This window comes from Rhinolophus sinicus, chromosome 1, assembly GCF_057876585.1.
Source record: "Rhinolophus sinicus isolate RSI-liver-muscle chromosome 1, RSI-T2T, whole genome shotgun sequence".
Classification (NCBI taxonomy): domain Eukaryota; kingdom Metazoa; phylum Chordata; class Mammalia; order Chiroptera; family Rhinolophidae; genus Rhinolophus; species Rhinolophus sinicus.
This window is the reverse complement of record NC_142501.1, coordinates 73,526,116-73,547,818: the sequence shown is the minus strand read 5'-3', so window position 1 is coordinate 73,547,818 and position 21,703 is coordinate 73,526,116. Positions and strand designations below refer to the sequence as shown.

Here is a 21,703-nt window from a genome sequence, read left to right as displayed (position 1 = left end):
TCATGCCCCCATCTCAAAATCCTTAAACCTTAATCACACATGCAAGGTCCCTTTTGCAATGAAAGGTGACATTCACAGGTGCTAGGGATTGGGATGTAGTCATGTCTATTATCCCACTTATTCTGAATATTCGTGGATTTTCTTATAGAAATAGTCATGTGTTTGACAAAAAGATGCTGCCCCTGCAGTGTGTGTACACATGATGATGTACATACAGTGTGTGTGTATGTGTTTGTGTGTACATAAATATATACATATATGTATTTTAGAAAAACAATAGAATGTGTGCATGTATACATATGTACACACGCACACATTCTATTGCTTTTCCAAAATATGATATACAGAGGGTGCCAAAAAATGTATACACATTTTAAGAAAGGAAAAAAATTGTATTAAAATTACGCTGATGGTAACCTCTTTGAGCACCTCTTGTAATTGCAGAAGTCAAACGTCACTTGTATTCATCTTTTGTTATCAGTATATATTGAGTATTACAATTTTAATACAGTTTTCCTTTCTTAAAATGTGTATACATTTTTTGGCACCCTCTGTATATATACATGTATACACACACACACACACACACACACATACACACACGCACACACACACATCCTATTTTTTCTAAAATATGAAAAAGTCCAAATTCCGAAATATTCTTATCCCCAGGATTTCAGATAAAAGACTGTGACTTGTACCATGATTTATCCATAGTGGGTGCATCTCTCCCTCGTCACCATCCCTTCAAAGGAGTAACTGCTCTACTACCAGATCAGATCCAAAAATAATGACTGGACCTTAAAAATGAATGGGCAGGCTGACTATGCTTTAAAAAGCAAAAAGCCAAGCCTCTCTCTCTCTCTCTCTCTCTCTCTCTCTCTCTCTCTCTCTCTCTCTCTCTCTCTCTCTCCTAGTTTTATATGGCTGTTAAGTTAAAATTAGAACCCCTCTTGGGGCATGACCTCTCTTTCTCTTTTGCACTTCTTTCTTAAGAGTGTATCAAGACTAAAAATCTACATATTTGGACTCCAACCTCAAGTACGTGCTCCAAACCACCTATTTCCAAAGAGTCCTGCATCACGGGTAACTGGCACCATCTCAAGCTATTAATAAAGTGGCCCTCTGGTTACCATTCGGCTGCCATTGCCTACATATGTCTTCCCTGGCGTCCCTGCACATGGATAGAGGTGATTGGCAGGGTAGATTCAGGTATTTCTGGGATCCTAAAAGACTATCAAAATCCCATCTCTCTGTTTAAAATATTCAATTAGCAAGCACAAATATGAGGAAGTTCACTTCAAAGTTGATGAATGACTTTCCACTGAGGCAGGCAAAAATATGTTTCCAAAGTATGATACAGACATTTGCCCTATAAGGAATACCCTGAACAGACATTATTAGTTAGTGGGCAGAAAAGGAAAAAGCTATAGGTGACGGCATAATTTCTAATGCAACTTCCTGTGACATTATTGAGAGTTTATCTGCTGCAGGCAAAAAAGCCTTTGTGGTTATCGAGGCCATATACAGGAGACCTTCAAAACAGCATTAGCATTCTTTAACGGTGGAGAGCTCAGGATAACTCTCAATTATGGTAACATAAGTCAACTGATCTTGTATTGAAAGCAGCCAGGCCATAATAAATTGTAAGATCTAGCTATTGCAGCTAAACACTCTGAAAAATAAAAAATGAATAAATAAAAAATTTAAATTAAATACAACCCAACTTCCTCCAGGGCAAGGACCCTTTCTTATTCATTTCTGTGCCCCTGTCATACTCATCACAATGTAGAAGGAAAACAATGTATCTATAAACTTTATTTACGTGTAAACGTCATGGTTACGTCATGGGGTAGATTAATGCAGTGCCAAATGTGCAAAGCACATAAAACAAACACACAAGATGGGACACACTAACACAGTATCCAACAAATAAACAAAAGCATGTTTCTCCAAAGTCATCTAAGAAAACATTCCCAGTCTCTACATAATTTTTTCATCAGCAATGAGGAGTGGTTTCATTTCTACATATCTCACGAAGAACAGAAAAATCGGATCCGTGTTGTTTATCCTCAATTCTAAAGATAGTTCTTATGGCACATTGGGCTCAAACATAAAAATATCACAAAGAACTAGTGACTTCATTAACTTTCTCCCGAGGCTTGTGATGCAACTCATTTGTGATGTCCTAGAAACTAGTTTCTGAATGACTGCTTATTGGTTTTCCCGAGTCCGCTAGGTAGCGCTTGTTCAAATAACAAATGTATATGCCAAGAACCAAAAAAAAATCAATTTCAATTCCCAAAGAGCATGATATTGGTGCAGGTCAGTGAACACCATCACTGCTTTATACCAAGATAAACAAGGATCTGCAAAAATTCTCGGGGGCAAGAATCCTATTAGTTATCCTACCGAACAAATTAAATAGCAAAAGTACTGAAATGTTCCACTCCCAGCCATAAGACAGGTAGCTCATTTATGAAAAGGACCTAATATTCACACCAATCTAACGGCTCCAAAACCTTACTTCTTAGTATTCTCCAAGGTTCCTAGAATGAATGAATGAGTGATGGGGTGGTAATTTACATAGATAAAATTAAACAAATTCATGAGGTAAAAAGTGAAGTTATTGTCCCTTTTTGGTTCTCTGATCCAAACCATTATGTGTACACCAAAACTCTATACGGAACCTGTTCCATCTTCCATAATATCCAATGTTTAGATTTTGTTAAACTTGTAATATAATAATGAGAAAAAGAGACTCATGCATACAATCCAGAGCCATGCTAAGAAGGGAAACCATACACAAAAGGCCAAAATGCAAATTCATGAAGAATGGCTACATTGGCAACATTACCAGGGCCTCATTTGGGCATATTTTATTTTATTTTGAGCACTTTAATCTTAACCTAGTTCAGTGGGTGACAGAGAACAGCTTCTATAACAATGAAAGCCTAAACCACAAAGGCCTCTCTGTGTATGCCTTTGTGAGGTATGGTGGTGTTCTTTGGGGGGTAACCTGAAAATAAACTATGATACTATCTCAAAGTTTACCCAAGTATCAGCCCAAACAGGTAACAGCTCTCACCCCCGAGTCCCTGCATTCATTCAAAATTCCTGAACATAGAGGGGCATATATTTTTTTGAATTAGAGTTTTGGATTTCTCCAGATAGATACTTAGGAGTGGAATTGCTGGATCATAAGGTAGTTCCATTTTTAGATTTTTGAGATACCTCCATACTGTTTTCCATAGTGGCTTCATGAAACTAATAAAAAAAAAGTTTAAAAAAATCCTAATAACAGTTGAATTTTTAACAGAAACATTAACAAAAGGAAGGGTGGGGATTAGTTCCAGGTTAGCAATTAATGGGGGACATCGTGTCTTCTGCCCTGATTTACTTATGGATAGGTAGTAGTGCCAATCAACAATGCTGTTTAAATCTGCACTCACCATAGTGAATTACTGGCTAGGCTACCTATCTATATAAAAATAATAACTAGTATTGATAATAAAACCCTAAGGGAGTCTAAGGTATTTGTATTGCTGCTACATAACAAATTACTCCAAAATTTAGCAGTTTCAAACAATAAGCATGTAATATACTCACAGAGTTCCTGTGGGTTAGGAATTCAGAAGCAGCTTAGCTAAGTGATTCTGGCTTGTGGTCTCTAAAGAGGATACAGTCAGTACATTACCCAGGACTGCAGTCATCTGAAGACTTTCCCAGGGCTAAAGAACCTTCTTTCAAGGAGGCTTCGGTGAGCAGAAGGCCTCACTCCCTTGCCACATGAATCTCTAAGGACGGCTGGAGTGCCCTCACAACACGGCAGCTGGCTTCTCCCAGAGTGTCATCCAAGAGAGCAAGATGAAAGTGGCAATGTCTTTTATGACTTAGCCTCAGAAGTCATACACTATCTCTCCCGCCATATTCTATTGATCACAGAGAACACCTTGATAAAATGTGGGAGGGAATTATTTCACAAGGGTATGAATGGCAACAGGCAGGGATCACTGGGGAACATTTTGGAGGCTGGCTGTTACAATCTTGAAATAAGCTTCCAAATGAAAGAAAGATAACACTCCACATGGTTTTAGAACAGTCTGTTGTAGCCCAATTTCTTGAAAATTATTCTTAAACATGATAATATGGTATTAGTCAGGCTCCTGGGTGATATCCTATAAACTCTGTGGGGGAGGCATTTAATCAATGTTTGTTGAACTAATCTAATCCCAGGGTTTTTAACCCTGGCATTGAACTTGCTCAGTTCCAACACATTTCCCATGTATCATTTTGTGTATATTATTTTATTGACTTGCATGAAATCCTGTGTTATAAATTCATAACTATTTTAAGTGTCAACATTATTCATAGTAGTATCAATTTTATTTGAAAAGCAGGTATTCTAGATCCTTAAAACCAGTATGAATTAGGATTTTCATGGTTAGAAAATCACAGAATCATAAGGGATCTTAAGAGGTTACCTAATTTGTTGAAGCTGAATGTTGGGTCCAAGGGAATTCATGATACCATCCCATCTACTTTTCTGTTTATTCAAAGCTTTCCACAATAAAACAAAGTTTAAAGAGGCACATGAACCCAATAAATTCATTTTGCTGATGAGGAAATCCTCACAATATGTAAAGAGAGTTACCTATTCAATGCAGCTCTTGATACCGTTTCCCCGAAAATAAGACCTACTCGGACAACCAGCTCTAATGCGTCTTTTGGAGCAAAAATTAATATAAGACCAGGTATTATATTATACTATACTACACTATATTATATTATATTATACCGGGTCTTATAGTAAAATAAGACCCAGTCTTATATTAATTTTTGTTCCAAAAGACACATTAGAGCTGATTGTCCGGCTAGGTCTTATTTTCGGAGAAACATGGTATTGGTACTCACAAAGGAAAAAACAAAGCAAGGATGAAACATCACCTCTTTAATGATCTCTCATCCATGAGATATCAAGTGACTTCACAAAAAACTTATTTAGCAACGTCTTTAGCAAAAGCTTGCAGTTTTAAGATTACATTAGGGTAATAGTAGGCAGTTGTAGCTTATGAGAAACAAAACTACAATACTAAAGCTAGAAGTCTTGTTTGTCAGGTTTTTTTTTTGTTTTTTTTAACTGACACATTATATTACTACTGTAGCTAACCCTGATTTAGAGGTTCAATCTGTAAATGAAAAATCCATGGATAACATTGATATTGCTTATTAAAAAGTTAAGATAAGCTTTTTTGAAAACTGCAAGAATGGATCCTCCTCCAAACAAATATATTCTTATCTCCCAGGCACCTGGTCATTATTTCGAGCTTGAGGCTATTGCAAAAAGCTAAGGGGGGTGATGGAGGGAAAGGAAGCAAGTAGCACAGCTCCTATGTCCACTAGCATTCTGAATGGTTCACGTTCGGACTTGGAAAGAAAAAAAAATCTACGCAGAAAAATAACTGCAGCAGCAGTTATTTTCTTGGAAAGAAAAAAAAATCTACGCAGAAAAACAACAGCAGCAGCAACAGCAATAATAACAGTAGTGAATATGCAGTAAGTATTTACTACAAGCCAGGAATACTCTTAAAAACATATTCTGTCATTTAAGCTTCACAAAAAAAATCCTTCTCAACAACAATTTAAAAGATGGGGAAACTGAGACACCGATTAAGAACATTATAAAAGATAAACCTACATATTAAGTGGCAGACCTGGGATTCAAATTCACGAGTCTACCCCAGAAGCTATATCTTTAAGCGCTGTGCAATACTGCCTTAAAATGGATCAATAAAATCAGACAACCATGGCATTTGATCCTATCTTAATAAGATAGCATAAGAAGGTATTCAATAATATAAATGCTTCTTTTAATTGGAAAAAAGAAACTCCCAATGATATGACTTTGTGGTCATAATTGTATTTGCAATATTAGGATATAAAAGGTACCATTTCTTCCTCAACATCATGCCTACAAACCTACCAAAAGCCACCAAGCAAGGTTGGGGACTTAGATGATATTCCCCAGTAGGGAAAACTGAAAGATGGATACGAGGCCCACAGTTCTATATAGGTAAAACCACATATAAATAAATATAAACAAAGCAAGATGAAAGAAATATAAAAGTTTGTTTCAAATCTTCCTGACTATACCTGAACTGTTATAAATCACTTCCTGTCAAATCACTGACTTTCCCTCCTATTCTCAAAAAAACCTTTGGCTCTATGTCAGTGGCAGTGTTTCCAGACCTTGAAGACTCTAGGTCCCCATTAGCTCAAGTACTTACCCAAACAAGCAATTGTCTCAACTATCCCTTTTATGAAAATATTGCATAAACAAAAAGTATCACTGTACAAACCTTGTAAAATCTAATTACATGAACAAGCTGCTTTTAAATCCTTACAGGAATCAGGTTTATTTTCTCTGAACATTGTAAAATTGTTTTAAAACAAAAGAAAAGTAAATACCTGGAGCTTTTTAAAGACCTGGAGTTTTTCCTTTTTTCTATTTCTTTCTTTTTTTTTTAATAAGACCATTGAGTTACATAACCAACTTGAATGATGCATTCAATTCAGAATCTATGCTACTGCAATGCTTGTTCTGAGACTTCATCTGGGACAGAGAAGGATGACGACCTATGGAAATATCACCACGAGAGGCTCATATCACATATTATTGTTGACAGTAGGACTTCAAAGGAAAAATGAAGTCTGAGCAGAAGGATAGCCCTGGGGATTTTCCCTGCCCTGTGGTCCACTTAACCTTACACACAATTACTTTCCCTTACAAAATGGGGGAGAGGGAGAAGGATGACTTAAATGGTTAAAAAAGAAAAGAAGAAGGTGCAGAAAATTTATTCCTCACTTGCATTAATGTAAAGTAAAACAGTGATATCCGCTGGGAATTTTCAGTTCTGCATATTATGTTATATGATTAGTCACCGAGCATCTACTACCTATATCCACACAACACAGAGAGTACTTTATGCTCGCCTTCTCATGAATGGAAAGAAATATTCAGCGTCATCACCCATCTGTCAATTGTACAAGGAAAGATTTCCCTACCCTATTCAGAAAATCTGTCTGTTACCTCTGAATGTACGTGTGTGTGTCTTTTAGTATCTACACTGCTACCTATGTACACCTGTGTGTACAAGTATATAAGTATATGATTATGTCATATGTTCATATGTGTTTGAGAACTCAAACACAGGAAATGGTTACCATGTCCATTTTTCTTCTAGGAAAAAAACAAAGCTAAGTGACATCTGAATAAGGAGGCCACTGCACGAATAACTCTGTAACGCACTGAAAATTAGGAATATAACCTTGGCCTCTTGACTTCTACTTCCAGACACAGCTCCCTGACTCCCAACATTTCTAAAGCTGACACAGCCTCTCATGTTTGATCTGGTGATATTCTCACCCTGATTATCCCAGCTACATGCAAAGTCATTTGCACATGCACACTTCTCTAGAAATTACTTTCTATTAGAAAAGTAGCATTCAACTTATATGTTTTCTGAGCATTTTATAACTCTCAAGTAAATGAAGAGCTGAAGGAAATTGTAAAACTAGGCCTAGGGGGATCACTGTTCTGACAAAAGTCAAAAAGTTAACATCAGTCAATACAAAGGAGCCAGATGCTTTCGTATCAAGAAACTGGAGGATCACAAAGTGTGGATCTGTGTCCACACTTGAGTTTGCACCTGGACAACCATTTCCTGTTGCCATGGGTTACCAGGATGAGTCACTTGGAGCCCTCCGGACAACTTGAGAGATATCTTATCCTATACCAATTTCAGAATTAACAAAACATATTCTTGGTAATTAGCAGTGCTCAGCAATACAGTCTATTAAAATATGAGATCAAAAACATTTGTTAATTCCTCTGCATGAAAATGAGGACTTGAATGTAAACTTGAGGGGTTTTTTTTCTTTTCTAAAACAGATAATTCATCATTACCAGCCTTTCATTAAATGAGCCATACAGATGCAATCACAAGGTAAGGAAGAAAAACAGTTTCAGCATCAATGTACTATAAATAATAAAGTAATGTATGGCTTGTCACTAATATCCCTTTTAACCTCAAATCATACAAAGTTTAATCAGAATAGACTTTGTTGAATCCTTCACCTACACACACACACACAAAGGAGCAGTCACACCAAAATATTAAATGTCCACGAGGGCATGACATCTCTTAAACCAAGAACAAGAAAAATGGGCATTTTACTGCATCTACAATCAATTGTGCATTCAAGTCCCATGCAGCCTGCCAAGAGTACCCTGTAAATGTGTCAGGGGAAACCCACACATCCAGAAAGCACCAAAATCAGAAATCAGGTAAAAACAATAAGGTAGGACCCTTACTACAATCACTGTACACTAGAAGAAAGAAGATAATATTGAAATAAAAACATGCTTTTTGGATTTCACCAGCAAGGGAATTTTAAGTCTTTTGTAAATATCCACCTGAACCGGATAAATATGACCTCCAGTATAAAAAGTATTAGGTATAGAACTAAGAAGATGAAAACACATTTAAAACCTACAGCTTAATTGGCTAAAAACACATACAACAGTGTGGAATGGCATGGCACTAATTATCTTTTCTTGGTTCGGGTATATTTTCCATTATACCAGTGGTTTCTCTTCTTCCTGATTCATTTTCTGCTCCACGATTCTTTATTCTATATTAATAGTTGAATTTAAAAACAAACATGAAGACAAAGGAAAGGAGGCCAGGGGAGCTCTCTAAAACTGAGATCTTTTTCCATATATACTCTATACACCACTGATAGAGAGGGGAGGGAAATCATTGATTAGTATTGTTTTCACCCATGAAATATTTTGGCCTCAGGAAAACTTGAGAGCATAACAACTAGATCTTTTGAGAGACAAAACCAACAAAAATCCCAGTAAATCCTATGTCTGGTTAAATAGAAGTCACCCTCTATTTTATACCTTTGTTTTCACATGATACAAACATCTTATGTTTCAAAGAAAAATAAAATCACAGTAAAGAAGTGTCTCAACATAAACAAGGCAGATGGGTTGTACACTAGAGTGGCTCGGTTTTTAAGTAAGTATTAACTTATACTACCTGCATAGTATAGTCATACGCAGGCTGAGAACCAAAAACAAAAAAGTCTGGTTTTACTGCATTTTCATATTTTCAGTACTCAAGTCTGAATCTAGTTATGTATTTCACACAAGAGTTGCTCTGCCTTATCTATTCTTGGCGAGCTCTGTCTGGCCCACATGGTTCTCTCAGCACCTTCTACCAGAGGCTGCCCCTTCAGCCAGCTTGGACTTTGGGGAGCAAGCCTCTGAACCTTAATTATGATCTCATTCCAGTGACTGGGCACTGCAAAACTGTATGAGGTTCAAAGAGGAGATACTTAAAGTAAGAAGTTGCATGTTCCTCATAAACTGGAGGCAAAAAAAACAGTCTCCCAAGTCCCCTAAAATTAAATTTCAAAGAAGGGAAAGAGTACGTCAATAATTTAAGAGGGAACTTTCTCTAGAATTAGACTAGATTTTTTTGAAAGATAAATTTCTTTATACCCATGGCTGATATGGATTTAAAATATATGAAGCCCTTACAATACATGTCATGCTTGGAGCACAGAAGCGAGCAGCGGAACTGGGATTCTGACATACAGACGCCCAGCTTAGAATGCATTTCTGCAGAATCGACAGAGATCAATAGACTCAGGAAACAAATATGTTGATGGATGAGGACGGAGTCTGAAAGCGACCGGGTTGAGGTGGCCACGCTGCGGGTTTCACAGCTCTTCCCATGTTGGCAGAACGAAAAGGTTACAAACGATTCCCCTTTCTTTTATTTTAAGAGGGAAAGGGAAAAGAAGGGGGGGGAGGGAAAGGAGGTAACAGGATGGAGCTGGCGATGAGGAAAGGGAGAAAGAAATGAGAACGGGGAAAGAGAAAGAGAGAAAAACGAAGAGGGGCGGGGGAGTAGGCAGGAAAGCTATGATGTATGGACGCTCGCCAGCCACCCGCCGAGCGCTCCATCACCCCCAAGCCTGCGTCCCTCGCTCGCTCGTCTGGAGACCTGAGGCTCCCGGGTTCCGCCGCCCTGCTGCTGACAGCCCTCCCAGATACCCCAGCCCCGCGCAGGCAATGCCGAGATGCCCAAAGTAGCCCACCGCAGCCAGCCCATCGGAGCCCGCCACTCCCTGGACCGCGCTCGCCTCCCACCCCCGCCCCCGACTTCTCCCCGCGCCCCCATCACCAGTCTCAGCGTAAAAGCCGAGAAGAGCGCAGAGATGGGGAATTCAAAAAAGGGAAGACGGGCAACCACCCCCCCCCCCAAATTTTTTTTTTTTTTAATAATGTGATCATAGGTCCTGGGGAACTAGCAGGGTAGGGGACCCGTGGCAGGGGACCCGTGGCAGGCACCTGGGAGGGAACACGCTCGCTATCGCAAATGCCCAGGGCTGCATGGGGCTGGGCGGTTTTCCACAAAAGGAAGTTTGGAAGGAGCGCAGCGGTTTGCAATGGAAGAAAACGAGCTCGCAGCCTTACCTGACTGAGGTCAAGCCGGCGGGCCGAGGAAATCCTCAGGTTTGCGATACTAAGCCACTTGATCAGGTTACTATGGAAATCGTCTTATAGAGGAGAAGAGGGGGGAAAAGCCACATACACACACACAACCCAGGCACATCCTCGTCACCCTGAAGGAAACTGCTGGGGCCGCCGGGCGCGGGCGCGGGGACCGGGCGCGGCGCCTCTCCCGGCCCGGCGTGCTCCTTCTTCCCTCCTCCGCCGGGCCGCGCCTCCCCGCCCCGCCGCCGCTGCCGTCGCCGCCAAGCCGCCCGCGGGCCGAGCGAGCCCTCCGCGGCGCGCAGCTGGGAGCGGGAGCGCGAGCGAGCTCGCAGCCGCCAGCCGGCTTGGGCGGCTAGTGGCGCTGTTTCCCAGCCGCGCAGCTGGAATTTAAAGAGACAGACGCGTCCTGGGGTCTGGGGTCCTTGCCCGCGAGAGGGGCACGCACGACGCCCACCGGATCGGTCCGAGCGCAGTGGACCCACCGGGCCCTGTGAGAAAAGTTTCCTACATGAAGACCAGCCCTAGACTCCTCTCCCGAATGCAGAGCACAATCTGCAAAGAGAGAGTAAGAGGAATTTTCCCCCTCCTTTGGAGAGTAGGGGGGAAATGATTTGTATGCTCAACAAGTCACACACCTCTTCTCAGCCGCTTTCGTTTCCGTCCTTGTGCACCGACTTTTTTCATTGAAACCACATAGAGACAAATGGGGTTCACTCCTTGTTTTATGTCAGACTCTAAGCAGAGACGCAGGGGTTTGGGTGAGGGAAATCGGTGGCGGGAAGATATAGCTGTCAATTCTCTCTCTCTCTCTCTCTCTCTCTCTCTCTCTCTCTCTCTCTCTCTCTCTCTCTCTCTCTCTCTCTCTCTCTCTCTCTCTCTCTCTCTCATTCACACACACACACACACACACACACACCCCACAGAAGCATCTCCTTTCTCTGCCCTCCCAGCCCTGGAGAAATAGGCTTGAAGGTATATTCCAACCTCTAGTCCAGCATCAGCCAACACAGCACCATCCCGCCGCAAGCACCTTTCCTCCACAGCTATGAATAGAAGCTGCTTCTGTTGCTGAGAGTAAGCAATAATGTAGCAAAAAGAAATATCTAGCCTGGCCCATTTCTATCCCTAGCTGAAAAAGTGCTTTCGATTGGCAGTTCTCTCACTACTGTTGCAAACAAGGCTCAGATTTGTGCTATTCCCAACATAAAACCCAAACAAAATGTGTTTACAAATTTACACGGTTTAATGCCACCACACATTTATTTGGAGTATCATGATCCAACCAATTTATTTTGCTATTGTAACCCTCACTTTTTACTGCTTTATATATTTAAACAACCTCTTTGTGGTACTCGTTCAAACCCAAATTTTTCCGGGGCAGGGGCAGGCAGTAGGGGACTCTCCCTGTGCTCTTGTCTAGATCAACCAAACTGACTCCCCAGTCACTCTTGCATAGAGTAGTAGACACTCCATAAATGTGGATGGCATTCTATTGGGTTGGAAGAACATGTTCTCAGATGGAATGATTCTACGTCTAGATTATCAACATGTTGTGGGCAGGAGCCATATATTATCCTCTATCTTAGACCTTATGTATTTGTATGGGCCCTGTACAAAGCAAGGATGCTACATTCTAACTCCAGTGTCTTAAATTTCTTTCCTAAATTTCCCTACGGACTTACCTACCGTGCATCCATCTTGCTCTTTTATCTTGTTTCCAGAGTAAGCCTTAAACAATTACAGTCTTATCTAAAATCCTTCCATAGTTCCCCATTTCCTTCAGGAATAATGGCCAAATTTCTTATTATGGTAAAGAACAGTGTTTCTCACACTTCAGCATGCATCAGAATCACCTGTAGGGCTTGTAAAAAGAAAGATTTCTAGGCCCCATTCCCATGATCAACTTTTCCCATTCAGTGAGTCTAGAGTGGAGCATAAGAATTTGTATTCCTAAGAAAACCCCACGTGATGCTGATGCTATCAAACTGAGAGCCATACTTTGAGAACAACTGGCATAGATCTTTTATAATCTGGCCCTTGCCTACTCCACTTCCTTCATCCCTCACACCTGCACTACAGTTCCCAAGCAGGTCCAACTCACTACTGTATGCCATGTTTTGTCAAACAGCACACATCATGCGCTCACCCGACATGTGCATACGTTGTTCTCTGCCAGGAATTCTCTCTGCTCCCCTCTTCTCCTTATACACCCCCCCCACTACATCTGAATAACTTGCTCAGCCTCCAAAACTAACCTCCTTCAGGATGCCTCCCCAAACACTCCTGGGTCCCACCTCTGAGTTTAAGTGCCACTCTTTATGCTGCCCCAGTAAGCACCTTCTGCACCTTCGGTATAAGTATAATATTTGCATGTTGGTCTGCTTCATCACTAGAATGGGTGTGTTTAGGGCAGGAACTATAGCTTATTTATCCCTGTATCCCGAAGTGCCTGGCAGATTGGCCAAGACATTGCAGCTCAACAAATGGGGGGGGGGGAGGAGAGAAAGGGAGAGAATCAGAGGAAGAGGAAGAGAAATGACACTTTTGGTTGTTGATGATGATGATGATGATCAAAGACAAAGGAAAGAGTGACATAAGGGAATCTAGTAATAACATCAGAAAAGGGGGAAAAAACAATATTTCTAACCTCACAGAATCAGATGCCAGGTTAAATGCATGTTTGCCATAGACTGAATGTGTCACCCCAAAATTCAAAATTTATATGTTGAAACTGAATCCCCAATGTGACAGTATTTGAAGGTGGGACTTTTGGGAACTGATGAAGTCATGAAGGTAGAGCCCTCATAAATGGGGTTAGTGTCCTTGTAAATGAGAGCTCCCTTGCCCCCTTTTCCATGTGAGGACCAGTGAGAAGACGGCCATCTATGAACCAGGAAGCTTGTCCTCACCAGACACCTTGATCTTGGACTTCCCAGCCTCCAGAACTATGAGAAAGAAATGTTTGTTGTTTCAGCCACCAAGTCTGTGGTATTCCATTCTAACAGCTTGAAAAGACTACGACGATGTTACCTCATTTATTCCTCAAAGTAACCCTGCAAGACGAATATCACATCACATATGAGAACTCTAAGGCATGGAAAAATTAAGCCGCTTGCTCAGTACCACACAGCTAATTGGTGGCTGTTGTGGAGCTAAGGGAGGGAAGACATACTTTACTGTAAGTACCACAAAGGCAGTTTTCCACAGGTATAAGTTAACTTAATGCGTACCTTGTTAATGTTCACAAGTATTTTGTGACTCTGATAAACATCATTTGACCCCTCACTCCCCTCCAGAAGGGAATCTGCCTCACAGGCGAGGGTCCGGACCTCTAAACCTTTATTGATACTTTCCTGACTCAGCAGTCCACTGATGTGAGGGGCTTCTCTGGCTGCTCAGTGTCATTTTTGTGTGGTCTTGCTCCACTGTGTACTGTATCCTTAATGCTGTATAAATTTATAACCGATCAACCAAACCAGACAGATAAACATCTATTATAGTGACAGGGCCAGAGTCCTTTACTCATCTATGTTTCCACTCTACTACACTTTACTGTGATGGAGATAAAATACAGAGAACAAAAACATTAACTGGCAAGAAAATATGTGAATAAATTGAAAGGATGATAAATAAAATTATTCCTGCTCCCTTTGAGTATTTGTCCAAAAGACAACAACTATTACAAGTGAGTATGTTTGAAAGTGGATTTTATGGATATTTGATATAAGGCTTCAATTAAGAAATTAGCTAAGTTGCTATAGACATACCAACTCTCACAACTAACGAAGTCAGTTCAGCATAAACTCGGAAACCATAAAAATGACTGTACAATAAATCAGTACTTCTCAATAGGAATGTTTGTTTTCCTTGCATGTTATGTCCTTTACATAGGATTATGTGAAAATCATGAAATCCTTACAGCTGAAAGGATAGCTTTAGAGAAGTGGATATATATATTTAATTATAGTTGACATCTAATATTATTTTATACTAGTTTCAGGTGTACAGCATAATGGTTAGGCATTTACATAATCTATGAGGTGATTCCCCCCGATAAGTCCAGTACCCATCTGACATGCTACATATTCTTTACATTATTGATTATATTCCCCATACCATATTGCACTGTTTTGTACTTTCTAATCCCTTCACCTTTCTCACCCATCCCCCCAACACCCTCCCATCTAGCAATCATCAATTTGTTCTCTGTATCTATGAGTCTATTTCTATTTCATTTGTTCGCTTATTCCGTTCTTTAGATTCTACATATAAGTGAGATCATATGCTATTTGTCTTTCTCAGTGTGACTTATTTCACTTAGCATAATATCTTCTAGGTCCAGCCATGTTATTGCAAATGGTAACATTTCATTTTTTATGGCAAAGTAATATTCCACTGTATAAATGTACCACAATTTCTTTATCCAATCGTCTATTGCTGGGCATTTTGATTGTTTCCATATCTTGGCTATTGTGAATAGCACTGCAGTAAACACAGGGGTGCATATATTTTGTTTCTAATTAGTGTTTTGGAATTATTTGAATAAATACCCAGGAGTGGGATTCCTGGGTCATAAGGTAGTTGTATTTTTAATTTTTTTTGAGGACACTCCATACTGTTTTCCATAGTGGCTACACCAATCTGCTATCCCACCAACAGTGCATGACGGTTCCCTTTTCTTCACATCCTTGCCAACACTTGTTTGTTGATTTATTGATAAGAATATTCTGACAGGTGTGAGGTGATACCTCATTGTGGTTTTCATTTGCATTTTTCTGATGATTAGTGTCTGTTGGCCGTGTGTATGTCCTTTTTGGAGAAGTGTCTATTCAGGTCCTCTGCCCATTTTATCGTTGGATTGTTTGTTTTGTGTGTGTGTTGAGCTGCATGAGTTTTTATAAATTTTGTAAACTAACCCCTTATCAGATGAATCATTGGCAAATATCTTCTCCCATTCAGTAGAATGTCTTTTCATTTTGTTAACGGTTTCCTTTGCTCTGAAAAATTTTTCAGTTTGATGTAGTCCCATTTGTTTATTTTTCTCTTTTGTGTACCTTACTAAGGGTAATGTCTGAGAGTTTACTTCCTATATTTTCTTCTAGGAGTTTCATGGTTTCAGGTATTACATTTAAGTCTTTAATCCATTTTGAGTTTTTTCTTATATATGGCATAAGAAGCTGGTCCAGTTTCATTTTTTGCATGTATCTGTCCAGTTTTCCAAGCACAGTTTATTAAATAGACTCTCTTAACCCCAATGTAAATTCTTGCTACCTTTTTCATTGATTAAATGACCACATAGGCATGGATTTATTTCTGGGCTATCTATTCTGTTCCATGGATCTAAGTGCCTGTTTTTTATGTCAATATCATGCTGTTTTGATTACTATGGCTTTGTAGTATAGTTTCATATCAGGTAGCATGATACCCCCAGTTTTGTTCTTATTTCTAAAGATTGCTGTGGCTATTAAAGATCTTTCACGGTTCCATATAAATTTTAGGATTATTTGTTATAGTTCTGTGAAAAATGCCATTGGTATTTTGATAGGGATTGCATTGAATCTGTATATTGTCTTAGGCAGTATGGACATTTTGACTATATTAATTCTTCCTATCCATGAGCATGGTATATGTTTCCATTTATTTGTATCTTCTTTAATTTCTCTCCTCAATGTCTTACAATTTTCTGAGTACAGGTCTTTTACTTCCATGGTTAAATTTATTCCTAAGTTGTTTATTTTGTTTGTTTGTTTGTTTGTTTGTGTGTTGTTTTTTTTTGATGCAATTGTAAATGGAATTGTTTTCTTAATTTCTCTTTCTGGTAGTTCATTATTGGTGTATAAAAATGCAATTGATTTCTGAATATTAATTTTATATCCTGCTACTTTACTCAATTCATTTATCAGTTCTAATAGGTTTTTGGTGGAATCTGTGTGGTTCTATATATATATAGTATCAGGTCATCTACAAATAATGAGTTTTACTCCCTCCTTTCTGATTTGGATGCCTTTTATTTCTTTTTCTTATTTGATTGCTGTGGTTAGGACTTCCAGTACTATGCTGAATAAAAGTGGGGAAAGTAGGCATCCTTGTCTTGTTTCTGATCTTAAGGAGAACAATTTTAGCTTTTCCCCATTAAGTATGATATTAGCTGTGGGTGTGTCATATATTATGATGTTGAGATATGTTTCCTCCATTTCCACTTTGCTGAGAGTTTTTATCATAAATGGATGCTGGATTTTGTCAAATGCTTTTCCTGAATGTACTGATATGACCATATGATTTTTATTTTTCATTTTGTTTATGTGCTGTATCACATTTATTGATTTGCATGTATAGAACCAAACTTGCATACCAGGAACGCATCCCACTTGATCATGGTGTATGATCGTTTTAATGTATTGCTGAATTTGGTTTGTTAATATTTTGTTGAGGATTTTTGCATCTATGTTCATTAGTGACATCAGCCTACAGTTTTCTTTTATTGTAATGTCTTTGTCTGATTTTGGAATCAGAGTAATGATGGCCTTCTAAAATGAGCTTGGGAGCCTCTTGGATTTTTTTTTGAATAGTTTGAGAAGAATAGGTGTTAATTCTCTTTGAAAGTTTTGTAAAATTTACCTGTGATGGTATCTGGTCCAGGACTTTAGTTTGTTGAGAGCTTGTTGATTACTGATTTGATTTTGTTGGTAGTAATCGGTCTGTTCAGATTTTCTGTTTCTTCTTGATTCAGCCTTGGAAGTTTGCATGCTTTTAGAAACTTATCCATTTCTTCCAAATTGTTCAGTTTGTTGGCGTATAGTTGCTTGTAGCATTTTCTTTTCTTTTTTCTTTTTTTTTTTTTTTTTTTTGTATTTCTGTGGGTTCCTTTATCACTTCCCCTCTTTCATTTCTGATTTTATTTATTTGGGGCTTTCTCTTGTTTTTCTTGATGAGTCTGGTAAAAGGAGTGTCAATTTTGTTTATCTTTTCAAGAAACCAGCTCTTGGTCTCACTGATCTTTTGTATTGTTTTTTTAGTCTCTATTTCATTTATTTTTGCTATGATGTTTATTATTTCCTTCCTTCTATTCACTTTCGGCTTATTTTGCTGTTCTTTTTCTAGTTCCCTTAAGTGTAAAGTTAGACTGTTGATTTGAGATTTTCTTGTTTCTTCAGGTAGGCCTGCATTGCTATGAATTTCCTTCTTAGGACTGCTTTCACTGTTTTCCATAAATTTTGGGTTGTTGTGTTTTCATTTTCATTTGTCTTAAGGTATCTTTTGATTTATTCCTTGATCTCATTGTTGACCCATTCATTATTTAGTAGCATTTAACCTTCATGTGTTTGTGTGTTTTCAGTTTTTTCTTGTAATTCATTTCTAGTTTCATACCACTGTGATCAGAGAAGATGCATGGTATGATTTCAATTTTTCAAATGTATTGAGACTTATTTTGTGGCTTAATACGTGGTCTATCTTGGAAAATATTCCATGTGCACTTGAAAAGAATGTATATTCTGCTGCTTTGGCATGAAATGCTCTAAAAATATCAATTAAATTCATATGGTCTAGTGCGTCATTTAAGTCCACTGTTTCCATGTTGATTTTCTGTCTGGAAGATCTGTCTATTGGTGTCAGTGAGATAGGTGTTAAAGTCCCCTACTATGATTGTGTTACTGTTGATCTCTGTCTTTATGTCGGTCAATATTTGCTTTATACATTTAGTTGCTCCTATGTTAGGTGCATAAATGTTTACTAGAGTAATATCTTCTTGTTGGTTTGATCGCTTTATTATTATGTAATGTCCTTCTTTGTCTCTTATTATAGTCTTCATTTTAAAGTTCATTTTGTCTGATATAAGTATTGCTACTTCAGCTCTTTTCTTATTTCCATTTATGTGAAATATCTTTTTCCATCCCTTTACTTTCAGTCTGTGTGTGTCTTTTGATCTGAGGTAGGTCTCTTGTAGACAGCATATGCATAGGTCTTGTTTTCTTATCCACTCAGACACTGCATGTCTTTTATTGGAGAATTTGATCCATTTACATTTAAAGTCATTATTGATAGGTATATAGTTATTGCCATTTTATTATTCATATATTTTTTAATCTTCATGTGTTAGTTTGTTTGTTTTCAACTTGCTTTTGTTTAAAGAAGTCATTTTAACATTTCTTGTAATACTGGCTTGGTGGTAATGAATTCCTTTAGCTTTTTCTTGTCTGGGAAGCTCTTTATCTCTCCTTCAATTTTAAATGATAGCTTTGCTGGGTACAGCAGTCTTGATTGTAGGCCCTTGTTTTTCATCACTCTAAATATTTCCAGCTACTCCCTTCTGGCCTGCAAAGTTTCTGTTGAGAAATCAGCAGATAGTACTACGGGAGCTCCCTGTAACTAGTTGTCTTTTTCTTGCTGCCTTTAGGATTCTCTTTCTCTTTAACTTTTGCCATTTTAACTATGCTGTGTCTTGGTGTGGACCTATTTAGGTTCATCTTGTTTACGACACTCTGTGCTTCCTAGGCTTGTATGTCAATTTCCTTCACCGGGTTAGAGAAATTTTGGATTATTATTTCTTCAGATATGTTCTTGATCCCTTGCCTCCTTTCTTCTCCTTCTGGTATCCCTAGGATGCAAATGTTGCTGTGCTTAATGTTGTCCCACAGGTCCCCTAAACTACGTTCACTGTCTTATTCTTTTTTCTTTTTGTTCCGATTGGGTGTATTCTGCTACGTTGTCTTCTAAATTGCTGATTTGATCTGCTTCATCTAATCTGCTGGTGATTCCTTTTAGTATATTCTTCATTTCAGTTATTGTATTCTTTATTTCTGACTGGTTCTTTTTTATGGTAATGCATGACCAGCTGTGTGGGGGGCAGGGATCCAGGGTGTCACCAAGGTGGTGCACATACACAGATTGCACCAGACCAATGTGATTCCAGACTTGGCCCTTTGGGTGTGGGCTTAACACTGAAAAGATGGTGCCCTCCTATAGGCCACAGGTGTGTCAGACTCCACACAGGAACAACAATGGCTCCTGTGCCCTTAGCTCTGTCGTGCAGGGCGGCCTGCGGGGCCTCTGGTCCCACTCCCCACATAAGTACGCAGGATATGGTGAGGCCAAAAAGGAACACCCACGGAGCCATAGGTAGGGGAGTCATACCACTATAGTCTCACTGAGGGCTGGATTCACACGACATGCGACCTGCTGTCCATTTTTCTGCCAACTCACCGACTCCCAGCCTGGAAACTGCCCTCAGGGGCTTTGTCCCCACAAGCTCCCACTCTGAAGCCACACAACTCAGGCACGTCCCTGGGCCTCCCAAGCTGCCTCTCCTCCACCAGAAAGCAGATCAGTGTTTGCAAGTGAGAGAGTCCATGTGTCGGCTCTATAAGAGGGTGTCTGGGTTTCCAGCCTCCTTCCCCCGCCACTGGGATTGGCAGACAGAGTTCCTTACTGATTTTCACTGCCAGGTGCTGTGGGAATTCCTCTTCCTGGCATAGGGCCCCTGGGCTGGTGAGCCCAGTATGGGGCTAGAACCACTCCCTCTTTTGGAGGAACTCTGCCACTGAGGCATCCCTCCTGGTGTTCAACCACCATCCATGTAATTGGGGTCAGTCCGCTTTTTCATCTCCTCCCTCTTACCAGTTTTGATGTGACCTCTTCTTTATATCTTTAGTTATAGGGGTTCTGTTCAGCTAGTTTTCAGATGATTCTTGAAGTTAGTCGTCCTACAATTTATTTGTAATTTTGGTGTGATCCTGGGATGCAGTGGGCTTAGCATTTACCTAATCCACCATCTTGGACCTCTGAGAGAAGTGTTTCTTCACTTTAGCTGCATATAAGAATCACTTGGCTAGTTTTCAAAAATTGTAATGCCCATGTTGCACCTGGTTAGATTCTAACCAATTATATTAGAATCTCAAGGATTAGCCTCAAGGCTTCAGGGTTTTTAAAGCCTTCTGGAGGATTCTAATGGGAATCCAGGATTGAGGACCACTCCTTGTGCTATGATCTGCAATGGAATTCAAACTTGGCTGCTCAGTAAAATCACCTGGGAAATTTTAAAGGCTACCATGCTCACTCCCATCTACAGAGATTCTCATTTACCTGGTCTGGGGTGCAGCCCTGTCTTTTCTACATTTAAAAGCACCTCCTAGTGATTTTCATGTGGAGCCAGGATTGAGAATCACCATCTTCGACCAAGAGTTCTCAAAGTGGAATCCCCAGAACTACTGACTCAGAAATGATGGGGGATAGGGCCAGCACCCTGTACTTCAATAAGCCTTCCCGATTATTCTGACGTGCACTGCAGTTTGGGAACCACTCCCTTACAACATGGTATTAGTGGCATCATTCTCCATTAGAATTAAGAAATCAGCATTATCTCCAGCAAACATCTGTTGAGCTCCTGCTATGGTGGTTCTAGCAGTCATTTCTAACAAGTTTCCAGGGGATGCGGACGCTGCAGGTCCAGTGATCACAGTTTGAGAACCACTGTCCTATTAAGTGTCAGGCCCTGGATTAAGTGTTAACGATCTTGAGATTTGTTTCCCTTTTCGTTTTTAAAAGGAACCTATCCCAAAATAAAAGCAAAGTGTTGTGGCTCTAGCAAGTTTATAAAAAGAAAATTATTGAATCCAATTCTCAAAAGTAAAGTTACAGAAGGACTGTGTGTGTGTGATATGTTTTTTGACCTATCCCAACTAACTTGGTCAGAGTAACCATTGGGATTCAGAATGAAAATCTATGGGCACTGTGGTTATGGATGTGATTGTAAAAAGTTCCTTTACTGTACTAGATTGCAGAAAAACCTCAGGAAAATAAACAGGTTCCCTTTTCTCCTCCAACCCAGCCACCAGATCCAGGGCATAAAAAAAGAGCCAGAGCTTTTGATGAAAAGCTTTCCCTCTCTGGCTACACAACTGTGCTGATTTGCTTTCCCAAAGAGTTGCTTAAAGAAAGAAAACCTGGTCATTCTGAAAAGGCAAATATGGTTCTTCTTGGTGCCTTGGTGTGAATGTAGTTATGTAAACCCTGTCCGTCCTAAACTACAGATATTAAGGAACCCCTGGGCTCCTTCCAGGGAAAAGCAGAGAAGCAGAGATCCTGAAAGCAAGCACTGTGTCACTAATCTTTGCCTCTAGTCAGGCAGCCAAA

General features: G+C 39.6%; 1 protein-coding gene across 1 annotated transcript in view; it reads right to left on the bottom strand.

Annotated features, from left to right (window-relative positions):
- NAV3 (neuron navigator 3) overlaps window positions 1-10,807 on the bottom strand; it is a 772,754-nt gene extending 761,947 nt beyond the window's left edge. Inside the window, exon 1 of the mRNA XM_074325380.2 lies at window positions 10,553-10,807. The gene's annotated coding sequence lies outside the window, so the exon portion shown is untranslated. The remainder of the gene's footprint in view (window positions 1-10,552) is intronic.
- Window positions 10,808-21,703: the final 10,896 nt, after the last annotated feature.